General features: G+C 37.0%; 1 long non-coding RNA gene across 1 annotated transcript; it reads left to right on the top strand.

Annotated features, from left to right (window-relative positions):
- The first annotated feature begins 293 nt into the window (after window positions 1-293).
- On the top strand, window positions 294-4830 carry LOC140501245 (uncharacterized). The gene is made up of 4 exons (XR_011966107.1): window positions 294-364; window positions 2014-2100; window positions 3411-3449; window positions 4244-4830. It is a non-coding gene; the product is annotated as an uncharacterized lncRNA (long non-coding RNA).
- The last annotated feature ends 2705 nt before the right edge of the window (window positions 4831-7535 follow it).

Here is a 7535-nt window from a genome sequence, read left to right as displayed (position 1 = left end):
AGCTTTGGTAATGCTATAACTCAAAATGTAGAATTTGTGGGAAGATGCAGGAAAATATCTCAGGTTTGAATTGAATATATTTTGGAATATGAGTCTTGTTTGTGGACATGCAATTCTCCTTTATTTTTTCACAGAATCTACAATTTGTACTCTGTGGAGAGAGATGCTGAGCTAGGTAACACTATGAGATAGTAGAAAGCATGGGCTTATTTTTTCAATTAATAACAATTTATTTTCTCTCTTGCAACTAACATCCCAATACCCTTGAAAAAGAAAAAGTAATATCCATGTGGAAAATACTGGCAGAGTCAAACAAAGCAAGCTCCCACATTGGTATCCAGAGATGTGTGTCTCCTTCTGCAAAGTGAGTCCATTTCTCCTCTTTTGGGGGGGGGGGGGGGACATACTTTATCACTGGCCATGAGGAATTGTGGCTTGTTATTGCATTAATCAGAGTATGTAAATATTGGTTTTTCATGATTATGATGTTAGGGTATAAAGTCTTCTGGTTCACTCACTTCAGTCTGCATCAATTCATATATGTCTTCCCGGGTATCTCTGAAACTGTACCTTTCATCAGTTCTTTTGGCACTTCTACTCTAGTCATTATTTATAACAATAACTGATATTTGTATGGTGCTTCAAGTTTTACAAAACACTTTACATACATTATTTTAATTTGATCCTTATGACAAACCTGGGGGGTTGTGAAAAGAACAGTAAGGTCTCCTTCTCACAATGATAATTATTATTTTTATAATTAATGGGGGCTACTTTCTTCCATTCGCTGGAATCAAGAGTTGGGTATGTTGCAAGTAAACCAAAAAAGGTTACTTATTATTATTTTTCCTATTTATAGTTGAGGAAACTGAAGCAGAGGTTAAGTGACTTGACCAGAGTCACACAGCTAGTGCCTGAGTTGAACTCAGGTCTTCCTGTCTTTAGGCACAGCACTGTATGCACCTATGGCTCCACCTAGCTGCCAATATTATTCATAGAATACATTTTCTTCTACAAATCTTTCTCCAGACCTCTCATCCAAAATCCTACCGAAGCACCCCACAGTATTTAATTTCACAAAGTGGGTGGAGGAAAGGCTTGACATACCCAAGTTATAAGAGGTCCTAATATCAGCATGGCTGCCAAGAAACCACTAACAACTTAGCGTGTTGCCTGTGTGCTGTCATCCATGATGGAAATATGGTATAGATACAACTGACTTCTATATAATGCAGTAGAAAAGAGTGCAGGAAAGTGAAATGGAGGGTAGGGAAAGGCTCTTTCACAGCATTATGGAAATAATTATTCCCTTTATCCTATTTGTGTAGCAATCTGTGTTTTCAACTGTTTTTTAGTTCCTCAGGGAAAATTGTCATACAACAATTTGCTGTGCGAATTTGGTAAATGGAATGTGAAAAGTGATGTGCTAAACTTAGCAGGGGGCTGTTACTCCATCCAAATAGTCTAACTTCTTGCAGAGCAGAGCGTAGGTGTAGCCCACAGAGCCCTTCTCAGCAGGGTCAGAGACTAGCTTCTGTAGACACCCACCAACCCACTCTCTAGATGGGGCTTCATAGAAATAGACTTCAAAATTCTCCAGCTTTGGAATCTCCCAGAAATGCTCACATAGAATAAATGGATGCTTTTTGGTCTCATACATTGAGTACCATGGGAACTCCAGTTTTGTCCCTTCACGGTCCAGAAAGGACTCAGCAGGAATGTGTCACTTAGAATGCTACATTAGATACCTCACCATGAGTGTTTGATGCCTATAGAGACTGACCTACATACCTCAGAAGGCAGAATGCCACCCAGATATAAAGCTTTGTTCTTGATTTTGAATGACAGATGGGAGGTAGCAAATCCTGTTAATTTCTTCCACTTTGTGTTGATAGTAAGGTTGAGAGGAATATAGAAATCAGACTAGGAAAGGGAGGAATATCTTTTTCCATTTATCTATGGTCTGCTGAAAGCTCATACTTCATGGTTTGTTTATTTGTTTTTTACCTGCAGGAGTTTTCCAGTGTGGTCTCTGCTATTTGCCCTCTATAGACAAGTTGGTGCGTTCAGCTCACAGGGTGCTAAGCATGTTTGTGCAGAGTGAGTTTATACTTCCCACATGTCTGGCATAAATGTGTGTTACCTCCTTCCTGAGTCAGGTAGAATCTCAGACATCAAAAATCATCTGGTCCAAACCCTTGCTTTAAATGAAGGTGTTAATCATCCATGTTTAAGTTGTCCTTTGCCCTGCACTGTAGCATTGGCTTGTTTTTCGTGACTGTTAGCAAGCCTTCCTACAGACTTAGTGCTGGCCTTCGAGTCAAAGATTTAGAGCTAGAAAGGGTTCCCAAGATCCTTGAACCCAGCCCTCTTGTTTTACAAACACTTCGGCTTAAAAAAGTTAGGTGATTTTCCCCAGTACTATACAACTAGTGAGTATCTAAGGCGAAATTTGAAACCAGATTTTCCTGACTCGGTGCCCTATCCAATATATCAAACTGCTTCTTTCAGAAAGATTTTGGTTTGAATGCTGCCTCAGACTCTGACTAGCTGTGCCATGCTGCACAAATCATTCAACCTTTACTAGCCTCAGTTTCCCCATCTGTAAAATAGGAAGGACATAAGTAATACAATATATTATATTAATAACATATTATATTATATATAATAATAATAGCATCTAACTAGAGTTGTTATAAGAACCAAATTGTACATAAAGCGCCTTACAAAACTTAAAGGACCATTGTATTATTCTTAACAATGCTGTAACTCAATTACATGCGAGATAATTTGGTGGTTGTGCGTAATAATGGGCCCCTGATACACTTGGCTGCCACCACAATGTTCTTGCAAAGCATGTGAGTGGACCGAGGAAGAAGCTTTTTTTGTTGTTATTAACAAGGCTGGACTTTCACAGTTCGAAACTGACCTATCTCGTTTAAGAAGCAGGCAGAGCAGTAATGGGCTGCTCTCCTTGCTCCTCTTTCTCTTGGCCTCCCTCTGGGAGGTCGGGTGGCCTCGTGTCAAGGGATGCCTAACCCGCCGTGTACAGGTATTGATTTGCAATCCAATTCTACCCTCTCTTTAGGAATGCTTGTGAGTGTCTATCTTTGGGGATATTGTTAAGAATATCGTTAGTAATCATATTCTCAACTTATAGAAGTCATTTTTGATAGCTCAATATTTCCTGAAAATATTTCCTCACTTTTTACAAGTATTAATTAAACATCTCTTTTCCTCTCTCTTTTAAGGAAAGTTATCTGCCTATCGATTGGGGTTCAGTCTAACATAGTGCTCTTTCAGCCATTTGCTTCAGAATACCATGAGAGGCTAGCAAGGGGGAGTTGGGAGTTACCTGTGCCATGAAATGCTTTCTCAAATCAATGCTGTTTAACTATTCTCTCTTTTAGGAGGGGGATCTAATGACTATCCAGTACCATGAGCTTAGGGTAAGTCTTCAAATGCAGTTCTTAGGTTAAGGGCAAGTTTTATGCCACTTTACAGATACTGATTCAATGCCAATTTCAAGTGGTCACTTGATAAATAGTATTGGAGGACTTCTCATAACATTGTCTATGTTTTTTTAAAAGTTCTCTTTGTGTATTCTTGTCATATGGGATGAAATAAGCTTGTATATGTTGATAATGATTTTTCAAGTAAATCTTAAATGTGGATCTTAGAAATATTAAAAATATTTAATAACCAATACCTGGGATTGGTTGATAAGGTGAAACAACCAGACTTCAGGCATAGATGACATTCTCCTATCTGACATCATTCCACACAGAAATGAGAAGGAATTTAAAGCTTTATTTCCCCCATCAGGAGGCATTAGGGTGTGATACCACAACAGATGCCTAAATTAAAAATCCAGTTTTGAACACAAAATGTGGAAGAGCAATTAGCATAGACACAAAATAGGTTTTGGAATATCTTTTTAGAAAGCAGAAACTCATCCATATGATTCTTGCAAATTTCATTTGTTGTGAACTTAATTTAACATAGAATATGCCAATCAGATGTGTGTATGTGTATAAAAATCAGCCTTTTTCCCTCCCAGACAGCTTAGAAGGTAAAAGGCAATATAAAAAATGTGTTATTAATCTACAAAACAAGACGCCACATATTGAGTATGGCAAACAGGCAAATAAAATGTCAAATGCTTGACTTTCTTACTATACAATGAAGAAAATATTCTGTATTTTCTGTCAGTGTTAAGAAAATTCTTTTTTTTTTTTTTCAGGGACCCTCAGAGGATTGAGATTTCAGGGAAAAAAATCACATCACAATGTTTTCCTTCTGTAACCTTTAAATCAATGCTGTTTCTGTCTGTTGCATCTATAAAGTTCCTAGGACACAAAAGCTGCATGGTACAATACATAGGGTACTAACTTTGGTTAGGAAAACCTGAGTACGAGTTTCATCTCATACTTCCTAGCTGTGCACCCTTCAGCAATTCTCTTAACCTTTGTCTGCCTCAGTTTGCTCACCTGTGAAATGGAGGTAACCTAACTCCAAGCATTGTTCTGAGGTTCAAAAAAGATATTTGCAAAGTACTTTGCAAACTTTAAAGTGCTATAAAAATGTTAGCTATTATTATTAATAGGTTGACCTGTGTATAATGTTCTGAGTTTTCCTTCTATGGGAAGTCAATTATTCCAGGATTCTTAAGGAATTTTTTTTATTACTGATTGACTTTTTGATCAATGATGGTGACACCACCTACCTAGATGGTGTTTTCAACCATGTTACTGATCTTTTTTTATATAGAAACGAATAGGATTTACCTGGTGTATTAGATATGGTCATAAATGTTGGATAATTCAGTCATATGTGTCTGTTTGCCTTTTTGTGTAGTAGAGCGGTAGAACCAGTGTCTGCTTTGACGTTTCCATAGAAATGTTTTATGTCTACATAAAGGACACACTATTTTCAACTTGTACACTTGAGAAATCAAGATTCCTAACTAAAAAATGGCAAGTTCTATGTGGTATGATCCGGTTATCAATACTGAAAAGAAATATTTGATATACATTGTCTGATATAATAGGCTCATTTATGAAAAGTATGTAAATTAAATCAATTTGCATACTCACTAGGGAAGTTTTCTATTTTAAAAAGAGCCCTGAAGAGAATCCTCTAAAAAGTAAACAATATTTTGATACATGAATGGTAACCACAATATTTATCATAGTTTTTTTTTATTTTGACTTTTCCTTTTTAAGTTTTTGTTTAAAAAGGGGGTAATCTGCATTCACATCAATGCTATGTTATCAGAATAAAAAGTGACAATCACTGAACGTTCCCAAGTGAACAAGTAGCAAGATTACTTGTTCTAGATCCATAGAAATCTGGAATTCAACAATGCAATGCTGGTTCATGAGCACAACTTACAATAATTAGTTACTCACACTACGAATCAGCAGCAACATAGGATACTCATCCAGTAGGCATGATGACTAGGGTTGTCTCATAAGTCTCACATGATAGTTCCTATCTTGGATTAGCATTTCTCTATTGATATAGGTACAGCAAACTGGACACTGGTTCTATACTTCTCCTGTACCTGAAGATGCAGACTCTAGAAAAGTTATGCAATCCACAAAGCCACCAAGAGGCCATAGATGGCCGTGAAGACCTACAGTGCTTTATTCATAGGACCTTCTCCTTCAAGATATTTCAACTCAAGTCCTATGCTTATGACTCCTTCTGGGATGGAGGCCAATGAGCATGGATTCTTGAGGCACAAGGTGAGAGGACTATAGATTCCTTCCTCCCTCCCTCCCTTCTTTTATCCCTTTCTTCTCTTCCTTCCTTTCTTTCTCTTTCCCTTTTCCATCCTTCTATTCCCTTTTCCCTCTCTCCCTCCTGCATTTCCTTTTTTTCTTCCTCCTTTCCTATTTCCTTCCCTTCTTTTCCATTCTTCCCTTCCCTTCTTTTTCCTTCTTTTTTCTTCCCTCTTTCCTTTATCTTCCCTTCCTTCCTTTCCTCTCTCCCTCCCTCCTTTTTTCCTTCCTTTTATTTCTTATTTCCTTCCTTCTTTCCTTCATTGGACAAGGTGGCAGGAAGAAAAATAATTGCTTCATAAATTTTTTTAAAAAATAATTTTAAAAGGTATGGTGTTCCAATTTGAAGTGGCACAGAGAGAACACTACACAAGTGAATCACTAAAATTAAGTTCTTTGGAGGCAAAGGATCTTTTGATTTTTTCCTTGTATTCTCAGCTCAAAGTACAGTGCCTGGCAAATAAGTACTTAACAAATGTTTATTGAATTGGAATGAAAGTGGCTCATGGATTTATTCTTAGCCATGAACTGCCCAGTTGAAAATATTTGAAAATTTTTGTAGACACAGGTTGAGGGGGACCATTTATCATCCGTATTAAGGGGAGGAATGGCTAGGAGATTCAGAATTATAGATTTACAATGGATTCAGAAAAACTTGGGTACAGACAAAGAATGAGGCTCAGTGCAGTAGGACCTCATACACTTCTGATTTAATAAATGGACTAAACGTACCCAGAGAGCACTCTGGAAAAATAATAATTCAAATGTATTTGGCTTACGACAGTACATGCATCCATATCCCAACTGGTTATTTCATGCAGATTAATAAACCCTTAAGGTTTATAATCTTAGGCTATGCTACAAGAAAATAGAGGGGATGAGGATAAGAGAAGAGAGGGGTGTAATGTAAGGGAGGGCAGACTGGGGGAAGAGGCAATCAGTGCATGATGTCTTGGGGTGAGCGGTAGGTAGAGATGGGGAGAAAATTTGGAACTGAAAATCTTGTGGAAGTGAATGTTGAAAACTATAAATTAATTAATTTATTAATAAAAAATAAAGTATTTGAATCCTCAATGCCTAGGAGAGTGCCAGACACATAGTAAGGACTTAATAAATGCTTGTTTCTATTGATTGAAAAAAATAATATTGGGCTATTAACTCTTCCCAGTTGGTCATCAGTTCTCAAGTAATGCCTCCATTTCTACCGTTTTAAGTAAAAGATGGTTGCTGTTGTCTGAAAGGCAGGGTAAAGTAAAAATAATGTCTGTGAGCTACATTAAAAAGCCAGATAAAAGTAACCTAGAAGACAAATATTTGATAAGCCAACAATCATTGATCCATCAAACAAAAACTTCTGGTTCTTGAGCCTTTGCCCTGAGAGAAGGGACTGAATGAAGACTTTATTTTTAAAGAATGTTATACATCTAACTAAAGGATAAAAATGTTAAAATGTATACTTTTGAGAAATCAAAACTTCTAATGATGATATCAGTCCAAAGAGGGGACAAAAATTAATAATACAATGGGATGGATTTAGAACTGATTGGAAAGCTGGATTCAAAGAATAGTTGCTTATATTGCAATGTTAATGAGGCAGAAGATATCTAGTGGAGAACTGTATGGATTTTGCTTGTCCTTATACTATTTAACATTTTCGTCAATAACTTGGATAGAAGCGCAGAAAGAGTGCTCATCAAATTTACAGATGACACAGAGCCAGCAGGAATAATTAACACACATTAATAATTA

This window comes from Notamacropus eugenii, chromosome 4 (assembly GCF_028372415.1).
Source record: "Notamacropus eugenii isolate mMacEug1 chromosome 4, mMacEug1.pri_v2, whole genome shotgun sequence".
In the NCBI taxonomy this organism is placed as follows: Eukaryota; Metazoa; Chordata; class Mammalia; order Diprotodontia; family Macropodidae; genus Notamacropus; species Notamacropus eugenii.
Note: the sequence above shows the minus strand (reverse complement) of the source record. Positions and strands in the feature narration are given on the sequence as shown.